This window comes from Vombatus ursinus, unplaced genomic scaffold (assembly GCF_900497805.2).
Source record: "Vombatus ursinus unplaced genomic scaffold, bare-nosed wombat genome assembly UNPS02011700.1, whole genome shotgun sequence".
In the NCBI taxonomy this organism is placed as follows: domain Eukaryota; kingdom Metazoa; phylum Chordata; class Mammalia; order Diprotodontia; family Vombatidae; genus Vombatus; species Vombatus ursinus.
Window position 1 is genome coordinate 2,131,569 of NW_020951478.1, and position 22,026 is coordinate 2,153,594.

Here is a 22,026-nt window from a genome sequence, read left to right on the forward strand (position 1 = left end):
TCCACCTGGGTAGATTGGACCTATCTACTGTTTCATTGGTATGAGGAACTCCCAGGCGAGGAAACTCCCTCTACCAATTCACAATACCACTTCTCTGTAATTTTATAGTATTAGAGAGCTGCCTAAATTACCTCCAATTTACCCTATAGATATTTTGTATGTTCATTAGAATGTGAGCTCCTTGATAGCCAAAACCATTTTTTTTGTTTGTTTGTTTGTCTTTTGCTTTTCTTTGTATCTCCAATGCTTAGCATGATGCCTGACATAAAGTACTTAATAAATGCTTATTGACTGACTAAAACACTGAGAGTTTATGTGACTTGCCCAGGGGTCACAAAGCCAGTAGGTGTCAGAGGCGGGGCTTGAACCCAGGTTTTCTTGGTTTTCATGCCAGCTCTCTATCTCCTTGGCCACATTGCATCTCATTAGAATAATAATAAAAGATAATTCCATGCCTGTTATCAGGAAAAAAAATGTTTCTATGCCTATTTTAAAGTGTTTCTCACATTATATTCAGATGATTTTTTTGCAGCTTGCTATTGGCTCATCGGTGTTGACAAGCTAACTTTTTGGGGAACAGTATTTGCTTTTTAAAATCTGACATTTTTCCGTAGGCAGAATAACAAATTTTGAGTTTTCTGCAGGAAAAGATTGATAGCTGGCACCATCATTAATTTCTACAGGCATTCTGTTGATGGTGTGCAATTTGGAAAAGGCAGAAAGATTATACATTTGCATTTACATTCTAATAAAAGAAATCTTTATTTGCTCCTTTAATTTTTGAAAGCAGGCTTAACACTTTAAGAACCTTTAGTTTAATAGAACTAATGTCCTTAACAGTCTCCTCTATGCCTAACAACCTATATGGGTAAGAAGGGGTAAAGAACCTAACCTCATATTCACAGGTGAGCCAAACTCTTTTTCAGCATTAAAGGGCTTTCAATCTATATTCTGGCTTTGCAGGACATACAATCAATCATTCTTTACCCACTCTCAAAGTCTCTCAGTTAAGTGGATTCCAAAATCGTAAAAAGGAGGAGTTGGAAAGGATCTTAGAGATAGTCTTCATTTTACAAATGAAGAAGCTTGAGACCAGGGAGTGAAATGTGCTGCTGAAAGTTACAGTAGGTAGTAACTCAAACTGCAATCTTCTCATCCTAATTGTAGTGCTGTTTCCATACTATCTCCCTCCCATTCTTTCCTCCAAAACAGGGTGTGCACCACAGGATAAATGCATAACCACACATATATTGCTAGAAGATATGCCTGTCTTAATGTAGTCTGACTGCTTACATTGTAGTGGTAATTCATATTAAGCTTGCAGACCATTAAAACCCCCAGATCTTTTTTTTTTTTTTACAGAAAAGCAAACAAACAAACAAACAAACAAAAACAAAACTTTTACCTAACTATGTCTGAGGGCAGCTAGATGGCACAGTGGAGACAGGAACACTTATTTTCCTGAGTTCAAATCTGGCTTTAGACACTTAAAGCTGTGTGGCCCTGGGCAAGTCTTTGAACCCTGTTTCCCTCAATTTCCTCATCTGTAAACTGGAGAAAGAAATATCAAACCACTCCAGTATCTTTGCCAAGACAACTCCAAAAGGGGTCACTAAGAGTCAGATACTACTGAGAACAACTAAACAACAACATCTTCCCTATTTTGTCAAATATAAATTTATCTCTTGTACCCCAGAGTGAGACTTTTTATGTCCTTACTAAATTTCATCAATGTCCTATCTTTTCAAGACCCTTTGGTATTCTGAATATCATTCCATCCCCAAAACCTCAAGGTTATACATGATTCTATGCAACTTTCAGTGGGCTTGACTTTTCCCTTTCAGTCTGTAAGTGTGTTAACTCTTAACTATCCCCCCTTCCCCACCCTAGTTCCTAGTACAGAAGAATGTCCTGCTCTTTTTTTCCACCTTATTTATTGTAGTAGGGACCTTAAACAATGTCTCAGTAACTGAGCAAATTGGTTGACAGAAGTATCCAACTAAGCTTACAGGTGCATATAACTCTGTATTGTCCATCTTCCCTGATATGGGAGGCTCCCAGAGAACATAAAGGCAGAACTGCAACACATAAGTTCTCCCTGTTGTCTTTTGATTCCTTTTTTTTTCTCTCCAACCACCTAGCATAGCATAGCTAAGTGATTTCATTGACTCTCAGGGTTTTAGGGACCTTTGCTCCATCAATCCTGCTTCTAGGCAAAACTTAACTGCAGGTGATGTTCTCTTAAAAATGCCTCATGGTTAGACATTATCTGGCCCAAAATTTGTACAGGACTTCATGTAAAAAATATTTATTCTCTTCCAAGTTTGCCTCACTTCCTGATGCCACCAAAAGGATAAGAGAAGTGGAAATAATGGGTAGGAGTAGTTTGAGTGGTTTCACACTTATTACAACTGTTTCCATCTGTTTTCTGAACAATCTTTCTCAAAGGGAGGATCGAGACTAGGAAATAACTGGCAACATCATTCCTGTCAAATGATGGCTGCACATTATCAACAAAAGTTTAATGACAGCTGACATCAATTTCTTCCCCTGACCTCAGAGGTTCCCATCATACTTCTCAAACCAAGTAAGTTGGTTTCCAAGGTCATTTTTAACTTTGGTTTGGTAATAGTTGTGTTGTAGAAGAAAGAGTTTTCCTCATTTCTGTGTTTCTTGGGAGCTCAGTTACATGAGCATGTGAGCAGTGAACTGCTTTTGGTGGCTAATAAAGTATAAACCAGGTTATCCTGGAAAGTCTGGGATCGAGCTAAAGAAAATTTATACTGTAACTCTTCAACTCTTGATTTGTTGCTATTCCAAATCAGAATTCAAATACCATCTGTTTGAAAGGTGAATGTTATTAAATTGCAGTTCATCTCAATAAATGGGTGTATTACTATGGAACATAGTGATTTTATTATATTTTATATATAACTTTATGACCAATTTAAAAGCAGAAATTTCAAAGGTCATGTAGCAAGGGTGTTTAACCTGAGTATTGTGAACTTCTCTTTGTGTGTGCCTTTCAAATTTTTCATCAATATATTTCAATATAATTGATTTCCTTTGCTATTATATGCATTTTATTTGATGCATTATTTTTTTTTCTGAGAAGGGATCACCAGACTGTTAAGAATTTCACAACACAATAAAAGTTAAGAACTCCTGACTAGCTTAAGGCATTTGTTTTTGTAGATGAAGGCATTTAATCCCAGAGAAATTAGGGAATTTGTCTGAGATGGGACAGCATGTGTTGATTGTTTAATTGGATCTAGAACAACGGTATTTTGATTCTCAATTTATTTCCATTATTCCATATCATCTTCCCCCCTCCCAAAACATAGTTACTATTTCATAGCTACCTAATGTATATTGGGAGGGGAGGTAAAAAGAAGAGACCTTAGCCTCTACTTTGGTCTTACCCAAGTTTTCTGCTTACACCCTGCTTTGACTGAAGGAGAATCTTTGAACTTTGAAGGTATGGGGTAAGGAGAATTTTGGACTTCCCCTCTTTACATTAATGCCCCAAATGGCATCCCAAATGAAGTCAATGTTTGCATTGAGAGTCAAGGGAAAACCGGACATATTCATCACACTTAAGGGGAACTTTGTAAGCACTCCACAGGTGGGAGAAAAGGACTTCCAGGGTACAGGAGTTGTAAATTACTCCTTTTCCACATTTGCTTTCCAAATTTGAGCTCCCTTTCTCCTAAACTATATGTGTACTTGGGGGGAGGTGTATCAGATATTTGGGGGGCTATGTTCTACCAATTGTGCTTACCATACTATCTTGATAAATATCACTTCTAAAAAGCTATGTAAGGCTGGCTGACTAAATTGATGACAGCAGCAGCAGAAACAACAATAACAATAACTAGCATTAATATAGTGATTTAAGTTTTGCAAAGTGCTGTACAAGTATTATTTTTTTTTATCCTCACAGCAACCTGGGAGGTAAATGTTAATATTATGCCCATTTTGTAGATGAGGAAACTGAGACAGACAGGTTAATTTTCTTCTATCACATAGCAAGCGAATGTAGCATTGGGGGAAAGCTTAAGTTATTAGGTTCTAGATCCATAGGTATTACAGAGATCGCTTAGGGTTATCTCTAGAGTACTGAAGGGGAAGTTGTGTCCATGCCCGAAGGTCCCAAGATATCAATGAGAATTTGGATAAAGAACTTCACAGTTTACATGGACTTCACATTTTTTGGCATCATTATCACTGCTTTTTTCATACCCCACCACCAAAAATCCTCCTTCTTCCCCTTCTTCTCCTCTCCCTCCTCCTCCTCCTCCTCCTTCTTCTTCCTTTTAACTCATTCTTTAATATTAGTTTAATTTCCAGTTACTTTTTAATCTGTTTCCTTGGTCCCTTATTAAATATAATTTGTATTGCATTATAATCTGAAAAGGATACTTTTAATATTTTTGTTTTTCTGACTTTAACTATAAAGTTTTATGTACATATACATAGCCAAGGTATTGTGAACCCCTGAGAAAAAGATGTATTCCTTTCTGTTTCCATTCAACTCTCTCCAGATAGCTATCATATCTAGCTTATCTAAAATTCTATTTACTTCCTTAACTACTTTCTTATTTATTTTTGGATTATATTTATATAATTCCGAAAGGGGAAGATTAAAGTCCTCTACTATTATTGTACTACTGTCTATCACCACCAGTAATTCATTTTACTTTTCTTTTAAAAATTTCAGTGCTGTAGTATTTGGTGCATATAGGTTCAGCATTGATATTGCTTCATTGTCTGTGATAACTTCTATCAAAATATAGTGACCCTGTTTATCACTTTTAATTGAATCTATTTTAGCCATAGCTTTGTCTGAGATAATAATTGCTACCCTTGTCTTTTTCACATCAGCAGAACCATAATAAATTCTATTCCAACCCTGCATTTTACCTCCATGGGTATCTCTCAATCTTAAATGTATTTCTTGTAAACAACATATTGTTGGATTCTGATTTAATCCATTCTTCTAACTGTTTACATTTTAAGAAAACTAGAAAAATAGAAGAGAATCTGATACATCTCATTAGAAAAACAACTGATTTGAAGAAGAGATCAAGGAGAAACAATATAAGAATTGTGAGACTACCTGAAAGTTGTGCACAGTAGCCTTGACATATTCTATTTCTGACCTTGATCAGTTTCCCCTGAGTATATAGTATTCCCCTTGCTCTCAGGGGCTCACCATATTGGCAATAATTAATTAGTTATTAAATTTCTGCAACCCCTCCAACTTTAACTATTTCTATTTTTATTATCTTTGCCCATTTGCAAGGTGTGAGGTGAAACCTCAGGGTTGTTTGTATTAACATTTCTCTTACTTGTGATTTGGAGTACTCTTTCATATGGTTGTTAGTACTTTACTATTATTTTAAAATTATTTGCTTATGTCATTTGATCACTTTTCTATTGAGGAATTATAGTTTTATAAACACACTTGTGCATGTAATACATGCACACACACACACGTGTATATGTGTGTATGTGTGTGTGTGAGAGACAGAGAGAGACAGACAGAGAGAGAGAGAATATCTTTACCCCAGCCCTAAAGCCTGTTGATATGGGAATCTCTTCTTGTTGGTGGAAATCAATTCCATTACCTGCATAGGGGTCAGGGCAGAGTTGGCATGTCAGGGGCAAAGAGAGATTTGCTTTTGTCAGTATTTTAGTAGGATTCTAGAATTGAGGAAGACGCAGGGAAGCATAATTTCTTTTTAAGTCAGTGAAGACAGAAAAAACCTAGGAAGAAGCTGACATGTAGAACTTCAATCATCTCCCCATTCCCAGCATGCCACACTAGAGATTTTAGGGAATTTGACATTGGGCAAGATCTGGATTCTCTCTCTTTTTTGAGCTAAGTTTCTTCACTTCCAGTAGGAGAGATGATTTTGCATTATCTGGTATATATTGTCATATGTGCACTTTTTATACTTTATGTTTTGTTATTGACTTGAATAAATGAGTTTCTTTGATATTGGCTATACGTGTTCAATGTGGACCTGACACTTGATGGGAAGTCAAGCATTGGATATAAAGCCTGGGGACATCTTTACCTATTAAGAAATAGAGATAAGAAGTTTAGCTTGAACCTAAAAATTACATCCCCTAGATTAATAATCTATATGGGAGTAGATAGACAAAATTCTAATCTAGTACCCTCTCTTTCTGAGGAGAGCAGAGCAGCTTTACATCTTATTCCTTTCCTTTCTAGAATGAAAATCTCCCTTGGAGAAGGGATAGGGGAGGGGAAGGACATGCTAGAGATGTAATTATTGTGGATCCTTCATGTGAGAAAGTCTTACTACACAAATAGACACACAATTAAATGATAATTATTTATATATCTTTAATATCAAAACTTTGTTTGAGAATTGTGATACAAAGATTTCTTTTCCTAATCTACTAGTTTCTTATACCAGGTGAATTATTTTTGTTTGCTCAGAAGCTTCTTAGTTTCATATAATCAAAGTTATACGTTTTATTTTTTGTTACTTCATCTATCCTTTGTTTCATTGAGAATACATCTACTCATAGCTGAGATGAGAAATGTTGAATTGTTTTAATAATGTTTATTTTGCATTAAATGTTATTATACTCTTTACCCATTGGAAAAAAATATATCTCCTATCCATAGCAGTGGAAGGTATATAATATATTTCTGTTCTACTTTTTTAAAACTGTTTGATCTTTAATATATGGAAGTAAATAAATATGGATACTGTTAAGATCACATATCATTAAAACTTCATAGTGAAATGTAGCATAAGGTGTTAGTCTAAAACTAATTTCTATGAGACTGCTTTCCATTTTTCCCACCAATTTTATTAAAAATCAAATACAGATTTTTTTTCCTAAGTAAATTATCTTTTTCAGTTTATTAAACATTGGTTCTTTGAGTTCCATTGTTTCTGATTCTTCTTTGTTTAATCTTTTGATCCATGTCTCTATTTTTGAATCAATACAAAATAGTTTTGATGGCTGCTGTTTTCTAATGTAATTTGAGGTCTAGAAGTGCTATTTTTCCTTCATCCCTCTTTCCATCATTTCCCTTGATATCTTAGAATTTGTGTTTCTCTAAACAAATTTTGTTGTTATTCTATGTCTCCCTTTGCTAGTTCAATTGGTATAGAAAACAAACTATAAATTAACTTTGGTAGTATTGTCATCTTTAAAATTATATATACATGGCCCATTTGGGAGCATTGAACAGTTCTCTAGCTATTTGTTGTTCTTTATTTTTAAAGAATCACTTTGTAATTGACTCTATATAAGTATCCTGTGTTCTTTGGTAGATTGATCAATTTTAGGTATGTTACAGTTATTTGTAATTGTATTTGCTTTTTATTGTCTTTAGGATTTGGTTGTTATAACATAGAAATGTTATTTATTTAAAATATTTTCTATTCTGCAACTTCGCTGAAGCTATTAATTATAGCAATTATATTTGCTGCTTCTCTAGAATTTTCTAAATAAATGATTATACCATCAACAAATAGAACAGTTTTATCTCACCTTTGTTTAATTTATTTCTCTTGGGGACAGCTAGGTGGTGCAGTGGATAGAGTAACACACCTGAAGTCAGGAGTAGCTGAGTTCAAATCTGGTCTCAGACCAAACACTTGACACTCACTAGGTGTGTGACCCTGGGCAAATCACTTAACCCCAATTGCCTAAAAATTAAAAAAAATAATTTATTTCTCTTTTCTTCTTATTATTGCTAGCATGTTGCAAACTATAACAAATAATAGTGGGGAAAGTGACATGCTTTATTTACTGTATTTATTGGAAAAGCTTCTGGTATAACTCCATTGCATATATGTTTACTTTTGGTTTTAGGTTGGCAATTTTTATATTTTAAAGTTCCCTTTATATTATACTTTGTAGACATTTTAGTATAAATGAGTGTCATAATTTTTCAGAAACATTATTTTTTTTCATCTACTGTATTGGGAATCATATGATTTTGGATGTTTTTGATTTTAATATGATTAATTATATTTATTATTTTCCTAATGTTGTAACATTGCTGAATTCCAGTTATAAATCTAACTTGGTCACAATGAAAGATTTCCTGGATATATTACTGTATTCTCTATGCTAGGATTTATTTAAAATTATTGAATTGTTATTAATGATATTGGTTTTAAATTCTCTGCTTTTTCATTCTCTGCTTTAATTAGGTCTATATTTTGTCTCCTGAAAAGGGTCTTTCTCTATTTTTAGAACATGTTTTGTAGTGTTGGTTGTAATTGTTCTTTAAAGTTCGAAAGAATTCTGTAAATTCATCAGGACTATGAGTTCTACTCCTCTCCCAATAGTTCTGTTACTGTTAGTTCTAAGATTGGGTTATTTAAGATCTCTATTTGGTTTTCTGTTAGTTTGGTTATTTTATATTTTTTGAAGTCATTTCTCTATTTCTTTTTGGTGAGGCAATCGGGGTTAAGTGACTTGCCTAGGGTCACACAGCTAGTAAGTGTCAAGTATCTCAGGCTGGATTTGAACTCAGGTCCTCCTGAATCCAATGACAGAGCTCTGTCCACTGTGCCACCTAGCTGCCCCATTTCTCTATTTCTTTTGCATTCTTAATTTTCATACAAAATAATTTTGCAGAATAGCTTTATATATATATATACATATATACATTACATATATAATAGATATAATTTCGATTTTGTTATGATTTCACTTTGCTATTTTGTAACTAAAGTTCAACTTTTTTTTTACTCTTTTCAAAGAACTGGCTTAGTGTTATGTATCATTTTTATGAATTTTTTCTGCATTATTTTTGTTCATACTTTTAATATTGCATCTTTGTGCTTATTTTTAGTTTGTTTCTGATTTTAAAAAAAAATACATATCCTGTTCACTAGTCTTCTCCTTTTCTGTTTTGTTAGCATATGTTTTCAGTGATATCATTTTTCCATTCACATCCCAGAAATTTTGGCATGTTTCATCATGCTTATTCTTACTCACATGATTATTGTTTCTCAGATTGTTATTTGATATACTCTTGATTTAGGATTTCATTGTTAAGTTTCCATTTGGGTCAATAAAAGTTAATAATCAATAAACATTTATTAAGTGCTACTGTGTGCCAGAAATTGTGTTAAGCACTGAGACTATAAATAAAAATAAAGATGGTCCTTGCCCTCAAGGTGTTTACTGTCTAATAGCAGAATACAATATGCAAATAGAAATTGAAAAGGGTGCACCCAGAATTTGGGGCATGATGTTCAGGGAATCAAAGCCAAGCAGAAAAGTGGGTGAGAAATGAGTTGCCTGGAAATCCTGATCCCTCTGTAAAGATTGGCCCTGGGATAAGATATCCTGTGTAATGCAAAGTTTCATCCAAGTATTGGTATCCTTGTAACGGGAACTTGAGGAAGACCTTCATCATGTTAAGTGGATACTCAATAGATTTAGAAAATTTGTAGATGAACATGGACAGTATTCTCATATGATGATAAGTTCTAGATATATTACAATCTGAATCATTGCAGCAAGTACTTATGTGAATGAGATAATAAGTCCATTTAAGTACTGAAGTAACTTCACCACAATGATAGTAGTAGTTTTAGTGATAGGGTTAGCAGCATCAGTCAATATTTATATCAAGCTTTAAGTTTTGCAAAACGTTTCACATATAGTATCTCAGACAATTTGTGACCTTCTGTGAGGAAGGTGTTGTTATCGTCCCTATTTTAGAGTTAGGCAAACCAAGCCTCAGAGAAGCGAATTGAATTGCCCAGAGTCACACAGGGAGTTTTAACAGGATATTGAATTCAAGTCCTAGCTCCATCTGTCTTTCCACAAGTAAGAAAGGTGAGTTGAGCTTCAGTTGTTATCTGTGATAAGGGGATAATAATATCTGCTTTGAAAACCTCATAAAATCATTTTGAAGTATAATGAGATACGTGAAAGTATTTTGAAAAATAATGACTCCACAAATGTGAGGTGTTACCATTTATTATTATTGTTGCTATTTAATCTCTGGGAGAATATTAAAGTAGATACAATGATAGAATAAATGTGAGAAATTATTCATTATTGTTAAATAAGGAAATGTTCATTGTCAACATTTTTAATACTTTAATAAATATCTTCTATATTAGAGGATAAGTGGCAGAGTGAATAGAATATTGGACCTGGAGTCAGGAAGACTCGAGTTCAAATCTAGCCTCAGACACTTACTCGCTGTGAGATGCTGAGCATGTCACTTAACCTCTATCTACCTGCCTCCCAGAGCTGTTGTGATAATAAAATGAGATAATATTTATAAAATATTTAGCAAATTTTAAGTCATTACCTAAATGCTAGCTTTTATTATTAAAATGTAAACTATTCTTTTGGAGGGTATTCTATCATTATGTAATAGTTTCTAAAGGAATATAACTTATATGTAATAATTATTTAAATGACATGCCATTATTTGAGTAGACTATTAAAATGTAGCAATTGGGATGGAATGACCAGAGGAATGACTCTCTTGTTCCAGGGCCACAAGAGTAAAAGCTTCTAGACAGAGAACAATCTGGCTGACACTTACAATGTTAAGTGTACAACTGGCAAATGAATGGTCCCACTACAGATGCCGGTTAGAGAATGGAGTTTTGCCAGCTCATTTTGAAAGGAAACAAATAGAGCTCTGAACTGACTTGAATGTTAGTTATGTGATTCTAAAATAAACTTGTTCTTGATTTTTCACATTCCATCAATAACCATGCAGCTGTGCACTGAAGAGGCAAAACTGAAGTCAAAAGTCGGCAGGGAAGGAATGGATAATAGAACTGATCAAACAGTAACAGAACTACACTCCAGGATTCTGTCCAGGGTCCCTTCCCCTTCCCCTTACCCCTCCCATCCACTTCCCTTCCTTTTTCTTCCCTCTCCCCCTCTTCTCTTCCCTTCTTCTCTTCCCTTCCTTTTCCTTCCCTCTTACTCTCTTCTCTTCTCTTCTTCTCTTCCCTTCCTTTCCCATCATCCCTTTCTCTTCTCTTTTGACTTCCTGTTCCCCTTTTCCCTCTCCCATCTCCTTCACTCCCCTCCCCACCACTCTTCTCTTTTTTTATAACTTTTTATAACTCCTTTTTTATAACTTTTGTTTTCATTATCACATCAATTCCTATGGGTTCAACCATTTTATCTATGCAGATGCCTCCCATATTTTAATGCCTAACCCTATCCCAGTCACCAAGCCTGCATCAGCAACAACAGCTTATTGGACATTTGTAACTAGACATCTGTAGAGATCTTAATTTCAGCATACCCCAAACAGAGCTGATTATTCTTCCACCACCAAACCTCCCCTTTGATTAGTTTCCATATTTCTATTCAAGGTTCCTCTATCTTTTTAGTCATCCAGGTTTGCAGCTTCAGAGTCATCCTTAACTCTTCCATTCCCTCACCCTACCTCCATATCTAATCAATTTCCAAGTAATTTTATTATTGTTATTATTAATTATACCTCCACAATACCTCAAGCATTTGGGTCTTCTCCCCTCATCCAGGCATCACACTGATTCAAATTCTCTCACTTCTTGCTTGGATTGGTGCAATAAACTCCTTGTCTTTCATCCTGCTCTTCTTTAATCCATTTTCTACACAGCTGCAACCATGTCTCTGAAGAAGCACCAAGTGTTTCCAATTGGTTCTAGATAAAATACAGGCTCCTTTGCTTGGTATTTAAAGCATTCTACCATCTAGCTCAGTCCTTTTGTAGGATTTTACCCGTTCCTTTAGTTCACATACTCTATATTGCAGATAATATGGCTTCCTTGCAGGTCACTGTATGTGACATTCCTTCACTTGTCTCCTTGCCTTTGAAGACTGTCTTCCATTCCTAGAATGTATTCTCTCCTCATTTCTACTTATAGAAACCCTAGCTTCCTTCAGGGCTCAGATTAAGTGCGGAAGCCTACAACAGGACTGCCGTGATCCCCTAAAGATTCTACTGCCTCTTTAGCCAGAAATTAATTTATATTAAATTTGTGCATATACACACATATATGTAGATCTGTATTTATTTAACTGCATTTATGTTCTTCTGTGCCAAAAGAATGAAAACACCTTGAGAAGAGGGACCATTTCATTTTTTTTTATTTTTATATTTCCAGAATGAAGTGTCTAGAACATAGTGGAAGTTTGTTGAAAGTATAGATGGGGGCAGAGCCAAGATGGCAGTGAAAGTAGTGACTTGCTTGAGTTCTCCCCCAAACCTCTCCAAATACCTGTAAAAATGGCTCTAAACAAATTCTAGAGCAGCAAAACCCACAAAAAGACAAAGTAAAACAAATTTTCAGCCCAAGACAACGTGGATGGTTGATTGGAAAGGTCTATTGCACCAGGCTGAGAGAGAAATGCAGTTCAGTGTGGGTGTTCAAGCAAAAATCAGGCTTCAGGAAACCTGGAGCAGGCCTCAGAGGACTGAATTACAGGCAGCTGCAGCAGTTTTCAGACTTCTTAACCCACAAATGCCAAAGACAACTTAGAAGGTCAGTAGGAAAAGTCTGTGACCAAGGTGAGAGAGAAACTCGGTCCCAGCAGGGATTGCAATGATTGAAGGGATATCTTTGCTGGTACTGAGGCAGGATTCCCTTGCTTTGCTTGTGCTTTGATCTGGGTATCAGTTCTGGGTGGTGGTCCAGGGGTGAGGAGGAATGCTGGAATGGTGGAGCTTGTAATGGCAGTGGAGAGGGAATCCTCTTCACAGTTCCAAGGTAGAAAAGAGTGCTTGTGGTCCCTCATAGACAAGAGTACAGGCCAGGAAAGGAGTAAACACCTTGCCCTTGATCATACCATCTTGGAAGAACTGAAAATTTACAGTTCCCTAAAAGTATCTCTGAAAACAACTGCACAAAACCCCTGAAGCTTGGGAGAGTAGATTCTCCACACTGGAATCAGACCGCTACCTTAACAAAGAGTTTATAACTCAAGTACTGGCTGGGATCATGAGCAAACTGCATAAAAAAAGTCAGACCATAGAATATTTCTTTGGTAACAAAGATCAAAACATACAACCAGAAGAAGACAACAAAGTCAAAGTTTCTACATCCAAAGCTTCCAAGAAAAATATGAATTGGTCCCAGACTGTAGAAGAACTCAAAAAGGATTTTGAGAAGCAAGTAAGGGAAGTAGAGAAAAAACTGGGAAGAGAAAGGAAAGTGATGCAAGAAAATCATGAAAAACAAGTCAACAACTTGCTAAAGGAGACCCCAAAAATACTGAAGAAAAGAACTTTAAAAATAGCCTAACCCAAATGGCGATAGGGGTCCAAAAAGCCAATGAGGAAAAGAATGTTTTAAAAGGCAGAATTGGTCAAATGGAAAAGGAGATCCAAAAGCTCACTGAATAAAATACTTCCTTAAAAATTAGAATGGAGCAATTGGAAGCTAGTGGTTTTATGGGAAATCAAGACATTGTAAAACAAAACCAAAAGAATGAAAAAATAGAAGACAATGTGAAATATCCCATTGGAAAAACAACTGACCTGGAAAATAGACCCAGGAGAGATATTTAAAAATTATTGGACTATCTGAAAGTTATGATCAAAAAAAGAGCCTAGACATCATCTTTCAAGAAATTATCAAGGAAAACTGCCCCGATATTCTAGAACCAGAGAGTAAAATAGAAATTGAAGGAGTCCATTGCTCACTTCCTCAAAGAGATCCCAAAGGAAAATTCCTAGGAATATTGTAGCCAAATTCCGGAGTTTCCAAGTCAAGGAGAAAATATTGTAAGCAGCCAGAAAGAAACACTTCAAGTATTGTGGAAACACAATCAGGATAACACAAGATTTAGCATTCTACATTAAAGGAGTAGAGGGCTTGGGATATGATATTCTGGAGGGCAAAGGAGATAAGATTACAGCCAAGAATCACCTACCCAACAAAACAGAGTGTAATTCTTCAGGGGAAAAATAGACATTCAGCAAAATAGAGGACTTTCAAGCATTCTTGATGAAAAGACTAGAGCTGAATAGAAATTTTGACTTTCAAATACAAGACTCGGGGCAGCAAGGTGGCACAATGGACAGAATTCCTGCCCTGAAGTCAGGAGGACCTGAGTTCAAATCTGGTCTCAGACCAAACACTTGACACTTACTAACTGTGTGACCCTGGGCAAGTCACTTAACCCCAATTGCTTAAAAGTAAAAAAAAAAAAACAAGACTCAAGAGAAGCATTAAAAGGTAAACTGGAAAGAGAAATCACAAAGGACTTAAGAGGTTGAACTGTTTATATTCCTACATGGAAAGATAATATTTATAACACATGAGACCTTTGCCAGTATTAGGGTAGCTGGAGGGAAAAATTATATGTATAGATAGATAGATAGAGGGCACAAGGTGAGTTGAAGATAAAGGGGTGATATCTGGAGAATAAAATGAAGGGGTGAGAGAGGATTATACTGGGAAAAGGAGAAAAGGAGAGGTAGGATGTGGTAAATTATCTCACATAAAACAAACAAGAAAAGACTTTTACAGTGGAGGGGAAGTGGGGGAAGGTGAGAAGGAATGAGTGAATCTTATTCTCATTGAATTTGGCTTAAGGAGAAAATACTATACATACTCAATTGTGTGTGGAAATCTATCTTACCCCACAGGAAAAAAGAGGGGAAGGGGAAGAGGGGGGGGTTGATAGAGGGTAAGGCAGATCGAGGGAGGGGATAATCAGAAACAAACACTTCTGAGGAAGGACAGAGTCAAAAGAAAGAATAGAATAAACTGAGGACGGGTTAGCATGAAGGGAAATATAGTGAGTTTTCCACAACATAACTTCCATGGAAGTGTTTTGCATGACTATACATGTATAACCTGTATTGAGTTGCTTGCCTTCTCAGTGAGGGTGGGTGGGGAGGGAGGAAGGGAGAAAATTTGGAACCACCCAAAGTTTTAAAAACAAATATTAAAAATTGCTTTCACATGCAACTGGGAAATAAGATATACAGACAACAGGGTTTAAAAATCTATCCTGCCTTACAAGAAAATAGAAGGAGCAGGGGATAAGAGAGGGGTGGCGGGAGATAGAAAGGAGGGCAGATTAAGGGAAGGGGTATTCAGAATGCACACTGTCTTAGGGTAGGGGGAGGGACAAGATGGGGAGAAAAGTTGGAACTCAAAATCTTGTGGAAGTGAGTGTTGAAAACTAAAACTAAATAAATAAAATAAAAAAGAAAGTATAAATGGATAAATGCAAGGATAGAATAGGTTAAAAAGCAGAGTGGAAGAAAGAAAAAGAAAGGATAGAAGCAACTTGTCTGGGTAAAGAAAAGTTTGCAAAATAGAGATATGTTTGTGGCTTTTTTGAAAATCTGCTGAATTTGAAGCTTGATAACAATAGCTTATATTTATATAGTGCTTTAAATTTTGCAAAGCACTTTACATTCATTAGCTCATTTCAATCTGGCCTCAACTTGGGCAAATTAAAGAGGTTTAGCAACTTTTATATGGCTATAGTGCCAGAGGCAATATTTGTGCCAGAGGCAATAAGTGAACTTCTTTTTACCAACTCTAAATGAAACACACTACCCACTTCTCCATTCTGCTTTTCTTGCACTCTCTAATATCATGATTTTAACCTCCAATGGATCACTTGGAAGAATGAATTAATTGGCAACTATTTGCAAGTGCCCCCACTTTAATGTAGATTCTGAAAAAATATGAAACAGAAGGAAGAAATGCAATCCAAAATGTGTCACTGATAACTACAGAAGACAGGGGGCATGGAGGGTCTGTGATGTTCATTGTTAAAAAAAAAAAAAAAGGTTAGTATATCAGTGAAGACAAGTATACATGAACTCTGTTTTTTTTTTTAATTTTAATAGTCCAACATCTGTGAGCAAAAATGAATTCAAGCTGTGTTGTGTTTCTTCATCTCAAATTTGCTTTCCCCCTCTTTTTTGTATATATGACCATCCATAATAACTTAAAATTTGGGTTAATTTGGGCTATAATGGATGAAGTGGTCCTCACATTTATCCATCTGGCCTACCTAAGGTGAGTGATCTTTTATCTCTAAATCTATGATGTTATGAGCTTTGTGTGGTTACAGAATTAGGATCTTATGCTTAAAGCAGCAGCCTTGCGATAAGTAAAGTGCTATGGTTCGCTTTCACTCTACTTTATCACGTGGGCCTGTTCCAGAGACAACAAACTTCCCTTCATCTTAAACGTATTCTTCTCCCACTCTTTTCATCTACTACCTCTTACTAAAACCAGGGTTTCTCCTGATAAAACAGACTGCCTAGTCACCCTTTCCAATACTAGATGTACTTTCATTCATTCTTCCCAGCTCACTGGTCCAAGAGGGGGAGTTGGAGTTTGGAATACTCCTTACTCCCCATTGCCACTCCCACAAACTTAATTGCCATCTCTCTACTGATGATTCTCAAATAACGCATTCCTGCTCTAATCTCCCTACTGACCTCTGATCTCACATCTTCAGATGACTTTTTTTGTTTGTTTTTTCTTTTCTTTCAGATGACTTTTAGACACCTTGAACTGGAGTCTTACTCTCAGTATGTCCAAAGCAGAACTCATTATTTTCCCCCCTAAACCCTCTCCTCCTTCGCCCATTAGTACCTTCCCTATTTATTTTAGAGGACAACACTATCCTTCCTGTCCCTTAGGCTTGCAACCTAGGAGTCATCCTGGATTTCTTGCTATCTCTCACCCCTATTTCTGATCTGTTGTTGCAGTCTGTCGATTTCACTTTTGCAACATATCTCATATTTACCTTCTCCACTTTGAGATTGCCACCACTTTAGTGTCCTCATCACTTCATATATGGATTATTTTATAGCCCTAATGGCCTCCCTTAAGTCTCTCCCCATTTGATTCCATACTCTATTCAGCCAATAAGATGACTTTTCTAATCCTATCACACTCCCTCCCCTCCCAACTCAATAAACTCCATTGGTTTACTATTCTCTCCAGGATAAAATAAAAATGTACTGTTATTCAAACCACTTCATAATCCCTCCTACCTTTCTAGTCTTCTTATACCTCCATCCCTGACACCTATTCTTCAATGCAGTGACACTGCCCTCCTGGGTATTCCATTAACAAAATAATCTCTCCCTTCAAGGCATTTTTTCTGTCTCCCCAATGCCTGAAAGACTTTTCCTCTTCAGCTCAGACTGCTGAACTCTTTGGCTTCCTTTTAATTCCCAGCTAAAAATTCTATTTTCTCCATGAAGCTTTCCCCAACCCCTCTTAATTCTAGTGTCTTCCCTTTTTATAGTTTTTCCTGTTTATCTTGTATATAGCTTCCTTTGCATATATTTGTTTGCATCTTTTCTTCTCCATTACGTTGTAAGCTCCTTGAGATCAAGGTCTATCATTTGCCTCTTTTCATATCCTCAGTATTTAAGACAGTGCCTAGCATGTAGTAGACAATAAATATTTATTGACTATTGATATCCCCCAGGATCTTTGTCATCTGCAGACTAATGGAGATTACCAACAGGACCATATGATATCTGATGATGTTATTGTTGAAGAATTTCTTGAATTGTCTCCTGTATTGTATGCTGTTTATGGAAAAAAACGATTTCTGATTTAACGACCAAAAACTTAATCAGAAGATTAGATACAAGGCCACATGATTCACTGGAAAGAATACTGGCTGTGGAGAGAGAACATTAGGGATCAAACTCTGGTGCTTATCACCTATGTGATCATGGGCAAGTCACTTAAGGTGCCTGGACTTTAATATTTTGTTGTTGTTATTGTTTGTGATAATAACAGCCAGCATTTAAACAATGCTTTCAGGTTTAAAAAGCATTTTACAAATATTATCCCATTTTTCCCTCACAACTACCCTGAGCCTTAAATGCTATTATTACACCCATTTTACAATCTGGCCTCCTTAAGGATAACCTTTCATTAATCTCTGGTGGCAATGATCTGATCACTATTACAAACTCCTTCATTTCTATAAGCTAAGCCACATGTCTCAGCTATTTGTTTTATGTTTCTTGTCAACATGTTCATGGTTGAGTTCATGTGAATATTGCCCATGGAACACTTTTTGATTTCACTGTTGAGTTCCAGCCATTTCATAGACTTCATATGTAGATAAAACATCTTTGATACATTTGACAAGTCTAATGGCATTCACTTATTCTTGGCCTTTACTATTTCTTCATGAATTGCAGTCTGTTTATTCTAAAAATATTTCTTCAAAACTACCACCTATTTAGGGCATGCTTTGAGAACATCTGTCAATTCTCTTCTTCATTTTAAAGAGGTAGTGTTAAACTTTCTATAGTTGCCTTTCAATGATCAACTCTTAACTTTGTAGAGGTTATTCATTAGACATATTCTATATCCATTGTCATGAATTAATTTATTAATTAAAACAACACTTATTAAGGACTTACCATGTCAGAAACATGATGTTAAGTAGCTAGCAATGAAAATATAAAAAACAAAGACAGTCCCTGACCTCAAGGAGCTTCCCTTCTAATGGAAGAAACAACACATAAAGGGTAGTTGTAGCCATAGAGGGGAATGATCCAAATGGTCCAAATTTCAGGAGTGGCAACTAGGTCCATAGACTAGATTAGCACACTTCATCTGGGAAAAAAATGTCAGATATTTTAAAATTATATTTTATGGTTCCAGAATTTAGTGGCAGGGGATGGGGATAAAGGGGAAGATGAAGGATATGCTTACATTGGGAAAAGATTGTTTACAAGGAGAAGAAGAAGGACAGAGAATTAGGAGTGAAGAACGACATAGTAGGAGTTTTTCAAAAAGAATTAAAGAATTAAAGTCAACTCTAAGAACTTCTTTTGCAGTAAATTTCAGAGGCAGAATTTGAATCGAGCACTTTCTACTTCTGGGAGCGAAGATGGCAGAGTAAGAAGTAAGTCACTCTCACTATCCCTTATTAACTTCTGAAAGCCTAGAAAATATCACTCCAGGAAAAACCTGGAACAGCTGAACCAGAAGAAAGACAGGGTGCAGCAGTCTAGTAGCTCAGGTAGCTTGAGAGATTAATGGGAAAGGTCCCTCTTGTCCTGGGGGAAGGGGAGCAGTATAGAATGAGAGACATCCGTGGAAAGCCCCACTTTAGCATATCAGGAGGAGATCCTGAAGCCCAAGTGGTGGAGCAGGCAAACACCAACACCTGGACCCTGAGTGCCTCATTGAGGGCAGGGGAACTGGTAGAAACCAGCTCAGAAAACTACCAAGTGCCTCAGCATTCTACAGCAGCCAGCTCTCCCAATGCTTCAGCAAAACTAAGGGAAGCAGTGCTCCAAGGAGCCCCAGGCAGATAAACACCCTACAACATCCATCTGAAAAGAGCTGAAGAAAGCAAAAGGAAGGAAAGGCCTGGGTGAGCAGGCAATCTCCAGGAGCCACACTACCTAATCCTACCCCTAGAGTTCCAGTATTGCTGTTTCCAGCCCAACACCAGGTAAGCTGCCAGAACCCTACAGCCTCCAACTGCCAACATGGGAGGCCCCAGCACACAAAGGCATCAACCAGGCCCTAGGCTCCCAACACAGGAAGCATGGGTCAGTGCCCTCTGCTCCCCAGCAGGAGAGCCCAATCTCTTTAAAGGCCAGGAAATAAACAAACACCATGAGCAAAAAGAAATGTATAATAGATTCTTATTATGGGAAGAATGAAGATCAAGGCAGACATTCTGAAGAGGACAACATTGTCAACAAACCCACATCTGGAACCTCAAAAGGGAATATGAACTGGTCTGAAGCCTAAAAAGCCTTCTTAGAAGAGCTCAAGAAGGATTTTGAAAATCAAATGAGAAGTAGAAGAAAAAACGGGAAAAGAAATGATAGGTATACAAGGGAGAATCAATAGCTTGGAAAAGGAAGGACAAAAATTAACTTTAGAAAACAAGTCCTTAAAAAATACAATTGACCAACTGGAAAAAAAAGTACGCTGAAGAAAACAAGTCCCTAAAAAATAAAATTGGCCAAATGGGGAAGGAGGTACAAAATCTAATAGAAGAAAACAATGTGTTAAAAATTAGAATTGAGCAAATGGAAGCTAATGACTCTATGCGAGAGCAAGAATCAATCAAACAAAAACAAAAGAATGAAAAAAATAGATGAAAATGTAAAATATCTCATTGGTAAAACAACCGACCTGGAAAATAAATCCAAGAAAGACAATTTAAAAATTATTGGTCTACCTGAAAATCACGATGAAAAAAAAGAGCCCAGGGGCAGCTAGGTGGTGCAGTGGATAGAGCACTGGCCCTGAAGTCAGGAGGACTTGAGTTCAAATCTGGCCATAGACCAAACACTTGACACTTACTAGCTGTGTGACCCTGGGCAAGTCACTTAACCCCAATTGCTTAAAAATAAAAAAAATTTAAAAAAACTTAAAAAAAGAGCCTGGACAGTATCTTTCAGGAAATCATAAAAAAAAACTGCCCTGAGGGCCTAGAACCAGAGGGTAAAATAGCCATAGAAAGAATCCACCAATAACCTCCTGAAAGAGATTCCAAATTGAAAATGCCAAGGAATATAGTAGCCAAATTCCAAAAGTACCAGGTCAAAGAGAAAACACTGCAAGCAGCCAGAAAGAAACAATTTAAATATCATGGAACCACACTCAGGAGTACCCAGGACCTTTGCAGCTTCTACATTAAAAGACAACAGGGCATGGAACATGATATTCTGTAAGACAAAGGAGCTTGGATTACAACCAAGGATCAACTACTCAGCGAAAATGAGCATTATCTTTCAGGGGAGGAGATGGATATTCAATGACTAGGGGACTTCCATACCTTCCTGATAAAAAGACCAGAACTCAACAGAAAATTTGGTCTTCAAATACAAGACTCAAGAGAAACATGAAAAGGGAAATGGGACAGAAAGATACAATATGTTGTAAATAAGGGCAAACTGTTTACATACCTACAAGGGAAGATGACACAACTCTTGAGAACTGTATTACTATTACACTATGTGAATGGGGTATACATAAAGGGGGTGGGTATAAATTGACTTTGATGTAATGATGAAAAAAATCTAATCAAGTGGATTAGATGGATCCAAGTAAGTGAATTGATCTGATCTAACTAAGAAAATGTACTGAGAGAAAAGGAAAGGAGAAGGTGGACAAGGATAAATTACATCAGAGTAAAAGGCACAAAAACCTATTACAAGCAGAGGGAAAGAAAGTAAGGAGATGAGAATTGTTTTAACCTTACTCTCATCAGATTTGGCTTAAGAAGAGAATAACATAATCAGTTAGGTATAGAAATCTAACATGCCCTATAGGCAGTTGCAGGGAAGAGGGGAAAGAAAAGGGAAGGAGCTAATAGAAGGGAGGTGGGACTGAGGGAGGTGGTGGTCAAAAGCAAAATATTAGTGAGGAGGGAAAAGGAGAAAGGAGAAAGAAAAGCATAAATGGGGGAAAAGGATGAAAAGAAAGACATAGATAGTTATCATAATTGTGAATGTCACATACGAATGTAATGGCATGCTATTGTGCTATAAGAAGTGATGAACAGTCAGACTTCAGATAAACCTGGAAAGACTTCTATGGTTTGATGCTGAGTGAAGTGAGCAGAACCAGGAGAACGTTTGTACCCAGTAACAGCCACACTGAGTGATGACTGACTTTGATAGACTTAACCCCTCTCAGCAATACAAGGATCTAAGCCATTTGCAAAAGCCTCATGATGGAAAATGTTATCCATATCCAAAGAAAGAACTATGGAGTTTGAATGCAGATCAAAGCATACTATCTGCTATTGTTTTTTCTTCTGTTGTGTTTTGCTTCCTCTTTCTGGTGGTTCCTCCTGTTAGTTCTAATTCTTACTTACAACATCACTAATGTGAAAATATGTTTAATAAGAATGCATATGTATTTCCTATATTAGATTGCATGCCATCTTGGGGAAGGAGGTAGGCAGGGGGAGAAAAATTTAAAACTCAAAAGCTTATGGAAGTGATTGTTGATAAAGTGAAAGAAAGAAAGAAAGAAAGAAAGAAAGAAAGAAAGAAAGAAAGAA